The sequence below is a fragment of the Martes martes genome (assembly GCF_963455335.1).
Source record: "Martes martes genome assembly, chromosome: 7".
Lineage (NCBI taxonomy): Eukaryota > Metazoa > Chordata > Mammalia > Carnivora > Mustelidae > Martes > Martes martes.
Genome location: NC_137894.1, coordinates 57,224,122 through 57,238,551, shown reverse-complemented (window position 1 = coordinate 57,238,551; position 14,430 = coordinate 57,224,122).

Here is a 14,430-nt window from a genome sequence, read left to right as displayed (position 1 = left end):
GTTCTTAAATCCATATGCATGTGTTTCTGTACACCTTGGAGTTTTATTTTGTTCCTCCGTGAAATACTAAGTCTCCTCTTAAAGGGGCCTCAAGAAATTACAGAGTGGGAGTCAGAGGAGAAGGGACTTTGGGAAAGCACAGAATAGGTTACTTGGTTTTGTGTGACCCAACATTTTGCAGAATTGGATATTTTAAATGAAGCTGGAAGTCTCTGAGTACAGGGCTTCTGAGATACTTTCCTGAACTTTCTTCCTTCCTTTCCTTTCTGTCTTGAGGGGACTCTCACAGAAGAGTAGTGTCATCTGAGGTTAGGAGCTGCTGAATATTGCCAGTGACTCTCTCTGGGCTCTGTTCCATTTGAGGCATGGGCAGAAAGCTCTCTGGTGGTCACAGCCCAAGACTTTGTTTACCTTTCAATGACAGATGATTTGAGAAGAGCCAGTAGAGGCAGCAATCCTGCCCTGAGCAGAGAAGTTAGCCAAGCATTTTCTGCTGGAAAATGACCTAAGACTGATGTTGTGAGGAAGGGATTGTGGTGATGTCAGCAAACCTATCACCATCATCCTTCTCACTGCTGCCTTAGAACTGCACTTCTAAAGTTTTGAACTCACCCAACAGAATTTGCATCTTGAAATTTTTCTGTTGCTTGAGATTCCTTACGTGATCTCCTTACTTGTCAAGAAGATAAATCCTGATATTTGGAGGAGGTGGGTAAGGGACTGGTGGTTTGTTGCACAAAGTTAGAAAAATGCTACTTATTTCTAAAATAATTATATTTCTAAAAACTCCCATAACAAGAGCTTTCCTCTTATTTACTACTACTACCACTACTCTTATTTATTTAAAAAAGATTTGGAGATCAGAGACACCTGGGTGGCCCAGTTGTTTAAGCCTCTGACCCTTGATTTTGGCTCAGGTCATGATCTCTGGGTTGTGAGATAAAGCCCTGTGTCAGACTCTGCTCTCAGCTCAGCGAGTCTGCTTCTCTTTCTTTCTTTCTCTCCCTCTCCCGCCTTCCCTCTACCTCCTTTACTCTTTGCCCCTCCCCCTGCTCTCTCTTTCTCACAAATAAATGAGTAAATTAAATTAAATAAAAAGAATTGGAGATCATGTTCATCGATGTAGACTCTATCCCATTTTTATTTATTGGGCCTCTTTCTGCTTAGCAATTTTAGTCCTTGACTATTTCTTGAGGGGGGCTAATACTGAAATAAACTATTATGGTACTGGGAGGGAAAAAATAGAAACCCAAATAAGACTTAACTATCATATCTCATTTAGGGTTCCCTCTGAAGTCTTTTTCACCTAGAATTCAGTTACGCTAACCCGAGGCCTGTGGTCTTATTTAATATCAGCTGGTAATAAAGAGCCCTTCAGCTAACTACGGCCACATTCCACTATTAACTGCAGCTCTTGAAGCAGTCATCGAGGGAAGGGGAGTCGGAACCCTTCAATGTCAAGACGTTTAGAGGCACTCTAGCATCAATCAAGATGCACGTCGCTAAGTGCTGCTTTCATTTACATGAAATATTCATACAGCATTCCGTTTTGCTTTTCTCTCTCCTAATCATCACTTTTCGGAAGAAGCTACAATCATCTCAGTTAGGGGAGGGTGTTATGGGATGTGCTGTACCTTTCAAAGTCAGGCTTCCTGCAGATAGCTAGTTCTGTAATGAGGCAGCAGACTGCATAGACCACCAAAGGTCTCCCTCACAGAGGCTGGCCTTGTTATCATGTACTATTCATCTTCAAGTATACAACTTAGTGCAAATGAAAGTAATTAATTAACCATAACAAACCTGTCAAAAAGCTATTTAGGATTTTGACAGAAAAAAAAATTTAACATTTGCTTTAAGTGGAAAACAAAAATCGTCTAGCTCAGAAAATTCAGAAGCAATTCTATTTATGCAAGCTTTCCTGTTACTGCTCTCTCTTAATTACATGATAAGTAACATTTAAATTAATTTCCAGTTCTTTTGACTTATATTAATTGTATGATGCTTTTATAGTTGATACAGTTTTCAAAAAAAAAAAAAAAAGCAGTCCTGGATAGGCAAATTTGCTCCTAAATAAATAACTCCAAAAAGTAGGTATAGAATACATTGGTCATTTAAATAATAATCTGAGTACATGATATTTGTGGCAATTTGGATGGACCTTGAAGGCATTATGCTAAGTGAAATACGTGAGACAGGGAAAGACAAATACCGTATGATCTCACTTATATGTAGAATCTAAGACAAAATAAAACATTGAAAAATAGATCAGCATGTGGTTAACAGAGGAGGGGGATTGGAAGAAGGTGGTCAAATGTTGCAACCTTAAAGTTATAAGACAAATATTAGGGATATAATGTGCAGCAGCGTGATGACTTTAGCTAAAACTGCTGTGTGATATATGGGAAAGCAATTAAGAGAGTAAATCTTGAATTCTCATCACAAGGAGAAAAGTATTCTTCCTTTAATCTTTTCTTCTTTTTATTGTGTCTATATGAGAAGATGGACCTATTGTGGTAATCATTTCACACGATATATGTAAATGAAAACATCATGCCGTATGTCTTAAAGTTACACAGTGATGTATGTCAAATAATTTTCAATAAAGCTAGAGGAGAAAAAAAAAAAAGAGTACATGGTACCTGGAGAGTCCCGCCATTCTTCTATTCTTTGTTCCTTCCTTCTAAAATAGTGATTTACTTGTGTATTGGATTTCCACTCCTTAAATATTAAGCTAGGTCCCTAGAATGGCATTCGTATGATACAGTCCTTTGGAATGATACACCAGTGATGAAGTTGTTTCCTTATGAAAGGAGTATTTCATCTGCCTTTGTTTTCAATAGGTAACGGAAAGGGGTAATGATCTACTGTGCAAGAATTCTGACCCATTATTCTAGAAATTAAAACTTATTTCCAAAGATTTTCCTGTAGTTTATTAATTCCTACTTGTCTGTCTAGGTATGGTCATGGCACAGGGAGATATGGGAATTGGTCTTTGCTTGTGGAAATAGTTTTTGCTAATGAATTTTTATGTTGAAAGAGAAATGTCAGATGAATCGTTAAAGTCTAATGGCAATGAATAACTGTGCAATGTTTTTACTTAGAGCACTGTATTTTTAACAAGAGGCATTTCCTAATCCGTACATACTAGAGATGTACTCATTTTTAAAGTTAGAAATGTTAATGGCCCTGAAACAGTTCATTCTTATTGTCCATTTAACCCCTCATACAGTAGAGACTAAAATAGCAACCTGAGTGGGCAGTGATGAGGTTGCTTTTCATTTAGGTAGACCCTTTTCTGCTTTAGAACAGAATGTCAAAATTGTAGCTGATTGCCCAGAAATGGAATATAAATGACAAATTGGTGAAACCTTTGAAAAAATTCTCAAATGCTAGTTGAATCTTTGTGCATTTTACCACACAGTTCTAAGCATATTTGTTTCCCTTTTTGACCCATTTTACATTGGAGTCATCTTTTTAAAGTTACACTGTATTTCTCTGAATAACAAAAAATATACTAAAGATTATATTTTAAGGAAAAAAACCCTAAATTCCAATAATGTTTGCTCAGATGGATTAAGGTGGGTAATATAAGCAATTTGGAATAATTCAGGTCAATGATCTTTAGTTACCTTAAATAAAGAAACAATCATACTTAGTCACATATAAAATATAATTGCGATTTTTCAAAGTGAAAAAAATGCCACGTATAGAAATTTGGGAAAATTACTTATACTTCTTTTTCATTGTCAAGATGGATAGGAGCTTTGTTCCAAACTGAAAACAAAACAAAACAAAAATAATAAGTTTTAATACATTCCTACTGTATAATCAATGTTTATCAATAAACAAGTGGGGTAAAAAATGGAGAAGGTTATCAAGAGTTTCATAGTAATATTATTTTAAATGTTTTGTGGCTATATTTTTTTATTTACTCTGACAATTTTTTCCCTTCTCTTTGCTATTTAAACTCGATAACAATTTGAAGAAGTTTAATCTTTGTTTTTCCTTTAAAAGTACTTTTCTAGGGGAAAAAAAAACCTAGAGTAATAGAAATTGATATTTCAAACTACAACAAAAGTTGCCACAAGAATTGTAAACAGAACACAATTTGCAGGTAATTTTAAAAGATGCTGGAACTTGGAATAAAAAGAAAATATCATGGGGTTTAAGATCCAGTATATTAAGCACTCAAATGCAAATAATGATTCTAGAACAAGCACCTTCTTAACATTAACAAATTGCTGAGCATGTTAACACCCACGGTTCCACCCATCTTGAATAAATTTAAAGCCATTTAGAGCAGTGCAATTGCATTATTTTGTAAAACTGAGTCATAAGTGGCAAAATCCATTACCTACCCCCTCCTTTGTTTGTGACTTTTAAAGTTGATGTGCTTCTACTTTATGACCTGACACTATGGTGCACATATTTAAACATTTCAAGTAACTAACATAAAACAGGTCATTTCCCTTTCCTCTTCCCACCATAACATATGGGTTGGCTCAAATTCCAGGTTTGCTGAAACCTGCTGAAATTTGAGGAGCTTGAATCAGATGTAACCCATCATACCTGTGGGGTATCATTAATTCCTGGCAGTAGCGGGAACTTTTGTGTACTTGTTAGCTTTTAATTTTATGGCAGTGGTTTTGACTGTAACTCACTCACTAGGCAGATCTACAAGAATTGGTTCTCTCTGTTCTGTTTTTTATTGGGTTCTCAAAATAGGATACACTATGAAATCTGAAGTTAGGGGTGGGTTTTGTGGATTGGATTCAATCATGGATTGAAGGAGGAGTGTGTGGGTGTTAATGACTACTGGAGTTTTATGGGAAGATGAACAGGCTGATGAACAGGCGAAGAAAAATTATCTATGCTTTTCTTTTCCAACTAAGCTATCTGATTGTTAACTTTATTTGAAAATTGTTTAGTTGCTTTGCTTGGGTTGAGACCTCATTTCAAGGCAATAGTAACCATTAGTAAGCCATTTAAGGCAATAGTAACCATACATATGGCAACACAAAGTCTCATAAAAAAGGTAATGATTGCTACTTCAAATTAATATCGTTCCCATCAGCAGTCACCTTAGGAAGTGTTAGTAATGCTAGTTTCTCAAAGGCCCTCTTTATAATTTGCCTTCCTATTCTGTTCTAAATTGTTCTTGCCTTAAAAAAAATAATATCTCATTTAATTTTTTTCTTTCTCTTTTTAAAAGAGCTTTATAGGGGTATAATTTACATACCATAAAATTCAGCCATTGTAAGTGTAGAATTCAAATGAGTGTTAGTAAATTTACAGAGTTGTGCAGCCAGCAGCACAATCTAATTTTAAAATATTTCTATTACCTCAAAAGGAAACCTCATACTCATTTGGAATCAATTCCTCTTCCCACCCCTCTCCCCAGGCAACCTCTAATTTGTGATCTGTTACTATAGATGTTCCCTTCTGGACATTTCATATAAATAGAATTATACAATATTTGTGTGTATGTGTATATCTTGCTTTTTTCACTTAGTATGTTTTATAATGTTTTTGAGATTTATGCACATTGTAGCATTTATTAGTAGCTGATTCCTTTTTATTGTTGAGTGGTATTCCATTGTATGGATGGATATATGAAGTTTGGTTTATCTGTTCACCAGCTGATAGACATTTGGATTATGCCTATTTTTTGGCTATTATAAATAATGGTATTATTTAAATTCACTAAAGAATATTAGTGATAGTAAATCTTTAACAACATAAGATAGCTTTGGGTTTGGAGAACAGAACAAACTCATTTGAAGGCTAGTTGATAAGGCAGATAAAGAGTGAAAGTATTTATTATTAAAAGTAAAGTGTGATTATAGGAAAGATGGATGTGATTTGCCAGTTCTGGGGGCATAACCAAAGAGCAGCTATCAACATATTTTTAGTAATGCCAGTGTCTTTATCATTTAATTATTCTCTCCATAGATTAACCTAGTATATTTATTTTAAGAAATGAGTCTGACTACTATGTAGTCATGTCCTGAACTATGTATTCATTTTTTCCAAGTTACATTTCAGAGAATAAAGTTTAGTCATTGTATACTTTTTCTTGACTAATACCTCTGGTAGATAACTCAAAGTAATATTTAGTGTCCAGATTTTTTAAAATCAAGTTATAATCAGATTATTAATACATTGATAATACTGTCATTATTCTTTTTTTTTTTTAAGATTTTATTTATTTATTTGACAGAGAGAGATCATAAGTAGGCAGAGAGGCAGACAGAGAGAGAGGAGGAAGCAGACTCCCCGGCGAGCAGAGAGCCCGATGCGGGGCTCGATCCCAGGACCCTGAGATCATGACCTGAGCCGAAGGCAGAGGCTTCAACTCACTGAGCCACCCAGGTGCCCCAATACTGTCATTATTCTTTAAGTGCTTTGTAACCATGGAATAATTGCAGATTTTGAAAGATGAAGCACTCTGTATTTGCTTTTTGCTGTATATTTGTACATAGGTACCTCATAACAGGTATCATTTTTGTACAATGCAGAATATATATGTGGGTCTGTGTTGGAATGTTTCATTAACATAATCACATATAGTTTTAGAACTTGTGAAAAATCATTTCACTTTAGCTGTTCATTAAAACTCTTTATTTGAAAACTCTAAGGTCTCTGGTTAATAATTGTTAATTTGTGTAATTGTTTGTTAGCCACAAACAGTTGCTTGATGCCATTTATTTAGCCATTCCAAATTAAGGAACCTATACTTAATTTAGAAATTGTACATTTGTATTTCTGGCTTCTGCAGAGATGAAGCATAAATCCATCAGGCCACCTTAGAACTTTTATACTTCCCTTCTTTTACATCTGTAGTTCTCATTATCCAGAAGTTATTCTGTCCCCTCTGTTAAATTACTTTATGCTGCAGCTTAAACGAACATGTCTTGCTTTCATCTAACATTTCAAATAGGGCAAAGACTGCTGTACAATTTCCAAACACAACTGTGCTAACAGAGATGAATTACTAGAGTTTATATAATTTATATTAGGAATTCATAGACCTAGCAAAAGGGATTAGTACATTTTATTTCAGGGCAGGAGATGATCCTGTCATTAATGGTCGATACTTTCATCATCTTTTAAACCTGAGGAATTTCCTGGGTGACAAGACTGTAAGGACATATCAGAGATTCACAGCTGTGAGCTTTATCTGGACATGCACTGCTTTACTCACAGTATGTGGACTACGTCCCATCAAAACTGGATTAGGCTGTCAATCACATCTTCCCATGTATATTGTATTATGATTTTTTGAAAATGTCACTGAGATCAGAGTAATTTCTTGGCTAATTGCATCTTGTCTCTTCTTAATACCGTGCATTTAATGGTTTCATTACCTGACGTGACAATCACAGTTTCTGGTCCAGTCTTAGGGGCAGTTTTATTTCTCTTCTTTTTTGCATGCACATGCACACACTTACACACATCAAAGGCACTTCTTTAATAATAAGAAAAAATATATATTTAAGGCACTTCTATGTTTTGTGAAATAAAAGATACATGTAGGATTCCTTGTTTTCCCTATGGTTTAACATGTACATAATACTTGAAATTGTTTCTGTAATCCCCTAAGCATACCCAGTGCTTAATACAGTATTTTCCTTCTCTGTTATGGAAATAGATTAAGGAAGATATTAACCTTTAAGAAACTGTCACTCATTACTCACATTGCCTGTTCCTTTCTCTAGAGAATCTGCTCCAAACACGAAAATATTTGTGTTTCAGTATTACCTATTTAGCCATGAGAGATTCATTTGGGTGAACATTAGGTTTCATTAAATCCTACTTTGGTGCATGTAGCTCTTGTACTAGCTGTTACCAGTAGAAAAATGGGCAACAAGAGATATTAAAATCCCTATCATAATGAGTTGCTCTGAAAAGGTAGTTATGAAGTCTTCCTGATTAAAATAGATACAGGAGGTACATGGATGAATAATGTCATGTACTAATCTCTCGCTAGTAAGGACAAATAACTTGATTTCTGGGTGGGAAGGAAAACAGGACTTAGGTTTTTGTTTCATTTTGTAGCTCTTAAAGAACGTCTTCCATACCATCATGTGATATCATGACCTTTGGGGGTTTAGCTATAGGCCTATTGGGGAGAGTGTTTCAAACAAAGGCTTATGAGACCTTGTTCCAATCAACAAAATGAAGTAACTTCCAGTGGGATCTGTTGATTATATATCACGAAGTAAAATGATGGTGGTGGTGGTGGTTGGGAAAACGAGTGCTAGCTGGAGAGGGGCGCAGAAGCATCTTAAGGGTGGATTTTGTTTAGCTGGTGCTTCTGATAGCTCTCATGTCCATCCATGGTGGGGAAGGGGTTGTACTTCTGGTGTCCTTTGATTTTCCTGTGCCATTGAAAATACAAATTGTGAGCTACAGGGTAGGAAATAGGGATGAAAGATGGGCAAATTTTACCTGGCTTTCATGGTAGGGGGCGGCAGCTGAAGGATGCACTCGTGTTTGGATCTGACAGCAGCTGTGGTATCCAATTCAAATTCACTGTGGCAGGAAGAAAGAGTGTGAATGCTAAAGTATCCAAGGTGTTTGTGAATACTCTGCTTTGCTAACCATTCAGATCTGGTTTGCATAGATTGCTGCAGTTGCCGGTATAAATGTAGAATGACATTTATAAAAAAATAATGTGCAACCGGTGATGAGTTTTCCTTCTAAATGTTTTTTAAAACAGTACTGCACGATTCATTGGTATTCATATAAAATAGAGGAAGAGTGATGATTAAGAAGCAGCTTCTGACTATGGTGTATTTCAGGAGAAAATTAATTGTGATTTCAAAAAGCTTTCTGCACATGGGTTCAAGGATCACCTTTTTTTTTTTTTTTTTTTTTTTTAGTTGCTGGTAGATTTTCAGTTAACTAACTACCCACTTGTCTTGCAAAAAGGACTTGCTAAACTGGTTGAGAATTAATTAATCTGTTCATTCACTCTTCCTTCCTTCCTTCCTTTGTTTGTTTGTTTGTTTTCATGGGTAGTGCAGTGTCCAAGAACTTTAGACTTTGGAAAGTCACATAACAGTCATCAGGTACCCACTCTTAAGAAGATGATTTTATTAGTACACTGAGCTCAGTGCATCTCTAAATGGACTTCTAAGTGCTTCATTCAATTTGCTTCTGAGTACCGGCATGTGGAATTTATTCATATGAGGCACCTTCCCAGGTGACAAACGTCTCTCTGTGTATCCTCCCATGTCTTTTTTCTCAGAGCCTTCTGGAGGTCTCATCATTATAGATAAAGTTACCAAGAAATTAGGTAAGGATAAAGGTAACTTGGAATCCCATTACCCGTTTTGTTTTGTGGTTGCAAAGAATAGATTTGGCAGAAGTTGCTGGAGACTTAAAAAGGGGAAGAAAGGACAAACAGACTGATTTTAGTTTTCATATGAAGAGGACAGTCACAGCTGCATTTTAGAGCCATATTTACATTGGAGAGTGTCGTTTTTTAGCACACTCAGACAGATGTGGGCTTAGGTTTCAGTTGTCATAGGGTACTTCTTTTACTTCACTTGGATTTCTGTGGCCCTGTGCAGAAAGTCTCCTGGCCTAGCCTGTGGCAATGCAGAACATCAGATCTCACCATTGAATAGCTTGGATTTTCAATTTTTAACCTGTCCACTGGGGATCAGCCTTGTTGCCCTGGCTTATAAATGAGACAGCAGGACCATTTGGGCCTGAGGAGTCCAAGGTGATAGATGGTTGGGTGACCCTCAACTGTTTTTCATACTGTCTCCTGAATGGATAAATGTGTCAGAATTAAAAGATAGTTTATGCCTTGACATCAGAGGGGAAAGATGAAATAAAGCTGTGTTGTCACCTGCTTGGTAATGAATAAACACCAGAGATCGATGTGTGTGCTCCTTTGGAAAAGATCACCAGTGACATTGGGGCTTTACTTAGGAGAGAGCAGAAATGCCTTGATTGAGAAGAATTTCTTAGGCAATATTTTGCTGTTATGCTTGGAATTATAGTTGACAACTCCAAGTCTGTTATCAATAGAGTCTTGGGCCATGGATATAACTAAGGACAGCTTCCTTTAAGTTAAAGGACCCTCAGTGAGAACTTCAGCAGGCTCAAAACCCTTGTGGAATGGTGTGCAAACTCTGTGCAAAATGTGCATTTGCCTGTGTCTGTGGGTGGGGAGACTCTCATTGAGTCCGTGATTGAAAAATAGACTAAGAACAACTCTGATAATGAAATGTCAGGATCATTAATAGGGGAATACACCATCAACACTGAATTTTTATCAGACTTAGTGATTGCGACCAAAGTCATTGAATGAGGCAAAAATCCCAAGAAGTCCATATTATCTATAAAATTTTGTTAAGAAAGCACATAATAAGACTGATACACTTTGTTTTGAAAAGGCCAAGCAGTTGGTTTTCCTTCTTTTCAGCTGAGCCCCAGATTTCTGTACCTGTTTCATAGTCCTCATAGGATACAAAAGGTGAAAACACAAGCACAGTTTAAATAGTTCTGTCTCTGAAGTTTGGCTGAGCATATTTAGTTGAATTCAAGCAGGATAAAAATACATTTATTATATTATGTGGCTTCTACTGTATTTGATCATCCTGGTAATTTTTTTTTAAGATTTTATTTATTTATTCAACAGACGGAGATCACAAATAGGCAGAGAGGCAGGCAGAGAGAGGGAGAAGCAGGCTCCCTGCTGAACAGAAAGCCCGATGCGGGGCTCGATCCCAGGACCCTGAGATCATGAACTGAGCTGAAGGCAGAGGCTTAACCCTCTGAGCCACCCAGGCACCCCTATCCTGCTTATTTTTGAGGATGGCCAGGCAGGTGTAGAGTTATTCCCATTTTATAGATCAGGAAATTGAGGACTGAAAAGGTGACTGAACTAAATGTCTTACTTTTTAGATGGAAACTCTTATTTATTACCTCAACTCAGAGATGAATTATATTATTTCCTATAGTTGCTTATAATAAATGGCAGAACAAAGACTAGAATTTATTTCTCAACCTCTGATTCAAAGATATTTTCACTGGAAGGAGAAAGTCAGTAATGCTAACCAGCAAAAATTGTTAATAATGATAGAAGTAACAAAAATATAACTGTAACATGATAATATTTGAAGTCCTTTAGCAAAAACTTATACCTTAAATTTTTTTTTCAGTAATCTGATTTGCCATTTCCTCATATTTCTGTGCATTATGAGTTTACTTTCCCATGAAAATACTAAATATTAGCCATCATGTTAATCCTGCTATTGGAGTTTTTATAGGTGTCTTGTGAGATGATATACATGAAGGTCCTTTGACAGATCTATAAATATGAACATGATTATAAGGTCAAATGTTATGAACAACATTATTGTTATGTTTATTCCTACTATTACATATCAGCTCAGTTACTGTATACACTTGTGCTTCTCAACAGGCATAAGGGGTGAGGATAACAGAATATATTTGAATTATCCAGGAAGAGTTTTCAAAATGCACATTATGCCCTTATTAATCCTAGCTGTTCTCCAACCTTCCTTCACTCCTCAGGATGTATGAGAATCTTAGAGAGACCTGTGTGCATATTGTAAATAATCAAACAACAAAAATAAACTCCCACATGATTCTGGCTTGTATCTCTTGGTCGGGAACTACTAACCAATACTCTTGGGAGTAAATTTATTCATTTACTCACTTGCTCAGCCGTCACATACTTTTGAGAATGTACCATATGCTAGGCACTGAGCTTGATGGGTAATTCATATACTAACTTAAAAGACAGAGTTTCCAGTTCTGTAGTTTTCCACTTTTATTTGCTAATAGAAGCATATTGTGGAGACGTTGATACTTCATCCTGGTAATCAGTATTTCATATTAGTTAGGAATTGATAGACAAAGAGACACATTTAAGAGCTACTATCCATATTAGAAACAGTGGACCTTGACAACTGCCAGTTTTGTCTCCAATCACCTACATCTATCTCATTTGAGAGAACAAATGTAGAAAGGAAGAGGTCAGAGAAGTGTTCAGTGGGCCAAGGATACTATGGCTTTTTTTTTTTTAATAGCCCTTGTTATGATATGTGGTGACTATCAAAAGCATTGACTTACTCTTGCTATGTATACTTTTCGTGGTTGGACTTAAAGATAGATTTTTATATTGAAAATCAGTAGTGGGGGCACCTGGGTGACTCAGCGGGTTAAAGCCTCTGCCTTCGGCTCAGGTCATGATCCCAGGGTCTTGGGATCGAGCCCCATGTCAGGCTCTCTGCTCAGCGGGGAGCCTGCTTCCTCCTCTCTCTCTCTCTGCCTGCTTCTCTGCCTACTTGTGATTTCTGACTGTCAAATAAATAAATAAAATCTTAAAAAAAAAAAAAAGAAAATCAGTAGTATGGAATAAAGATAACAGGTACATGATATAACAGGTATTATGTTGATGCTATATATAGCATGGGAATCTCCGTGGCTAAATTGTAATGCTAAGGTAGGCAAGCTCTGAGATTGCTAAGAGGCACCTCAGACAGTTATTAGTGGCCTTGTCTTTACTCTCTGTACACTGATTTCTATTTTACTTAAAATATCCTCTTTTGCTTTTTCCTGTGACCCACCTTGCATGGCTCCTTTGACTTGTTGCATTGTCCCCGCAACAAAGCATTAAATAACATGGGTGCTCCCTACTGCACAGACCTAGTACTGAATTTCATGATTTATCCAGTTCTTGCACTGATTCTCTCTTACTTCGGAACAATGTATACACTGAGATCTTGGTTTTTTATCTTATTTAAAAGTCACTCTATACTTTTGTTCTGCCTATTAAAAAATTTAACTCCCCTCAGTGTGATTGTACTACTTTAGACTACTTTGAGAAAATACTCCTTTCATCTGGATCTGGCCACACAATTCTAACACCCTATTTCCAACTGCCTTTCCCATTTCTTCCAGTTCTGTCTATGCGTCACCACCACATCTTTCTATGATTCTCAAATCTGACTCTACTCTGCAACTACCCAAGGAGCTTCTAAAAATATAGATTCTAAGGCCGAATGCTAGACCTCTAATTCAACTTTCCAAGGTATAACGTTCTGGAATAATGAAAGTGATCTATATCTGTGCTGTCCCATATGGTAGCTACTAGCTTCATGTGGACATTTAAATTTAAAGTTAAGAAAATTAAAAAGGCAGTTCCTTGGCTGTTTCAGCCACATTCAAGTGTGGGTCCCAAGACACTAACAAAATAGCCTTGCTTTGGTCTTCACAAGTTTGAGAACCATGGTGTTGGGTGACCAGTAACTTCCCATTTGATTTTAAACTCATGTATTTACTTAACTTTTTAAGACAAGAATGTGTGTTTATTTGTTTGTTTGTTTTGGTTTAAAAATAATCTTGTTCACTCTAGGACAAGTAGTTGTACAAATGTCTGCTGAGTCTGGTCCAGGGCTTAAGGAAGGAAAGTTCTTAAAAGGTGAGGGGTTTGGAAGGTATCATATCCTAAGACAGGAACTTGAGTGGTCTAGAAAAATGCTGGTATGAACCCAATGAGTGTGTGGTAGCATCTATCTATGACTCTGTATTTTAAACATGGGGAATAAAAACAAACATAAGAGTGTCCCTGTCACATAAGTGAGAGGATATAGTTGGTAACCCTCAGATGTGTAACTAATTAATATGTCAGAAAATGCTGACAGAATATTTTGCCCAACAGTATATATACAAACATATACACACCCACATATATGAAGATGCTCCAAGATGTTTAACAATTAACAATGCGTTTAACAATTAAAAAAAGGGTACAAATTTTGTGCATATTCAATAGGAGTAACATGAACCATAGCAGGTCAGCTGGGCTATATTCCAGTCAGGTTAGATGCTGTCATTGAGGGAAGAATTATACATTGAGAGTGCTGAGATACGTAATATCTATTCTGATTTGCAGCCAAAGGTGGTGGCCAGAGTAGGTGACACACAAGAATGAAACAGTGAAAGTTAAATTGGAAATCACTGTTCCCGTGAACCTCCTGACTTTTTTATGATAGACTCAGTGTTAAATGTAATGATGTTGATATGTATGAAATCCCTTTTAAGGCATAAGATTTAGGGCTACTTATTTATTCTTTGGAACACAGACACATGTTTACAAAATGGATTTCATACTTAACACAATGTCTGATGTGCTACATGGGACCAGTGCCTGTACCACCTTCCTTCCAGCCAGCTAACTGTGACCCAACCAATGTTTGGGATTATCATGGGGAAAGATTTATACAGATAAGAAAAAAATGGGATTTCTACTGATAGAGAGGATCCCAGGAACCAATCAAGCTCCTGTGAGAGAGTCTCCAGAGTAAAAAAAAAAAATCCTGATAAAAAATGGAACCCATTTGCCATATGGATTATTTCCATCTTAGGCATGATATTTAGGTA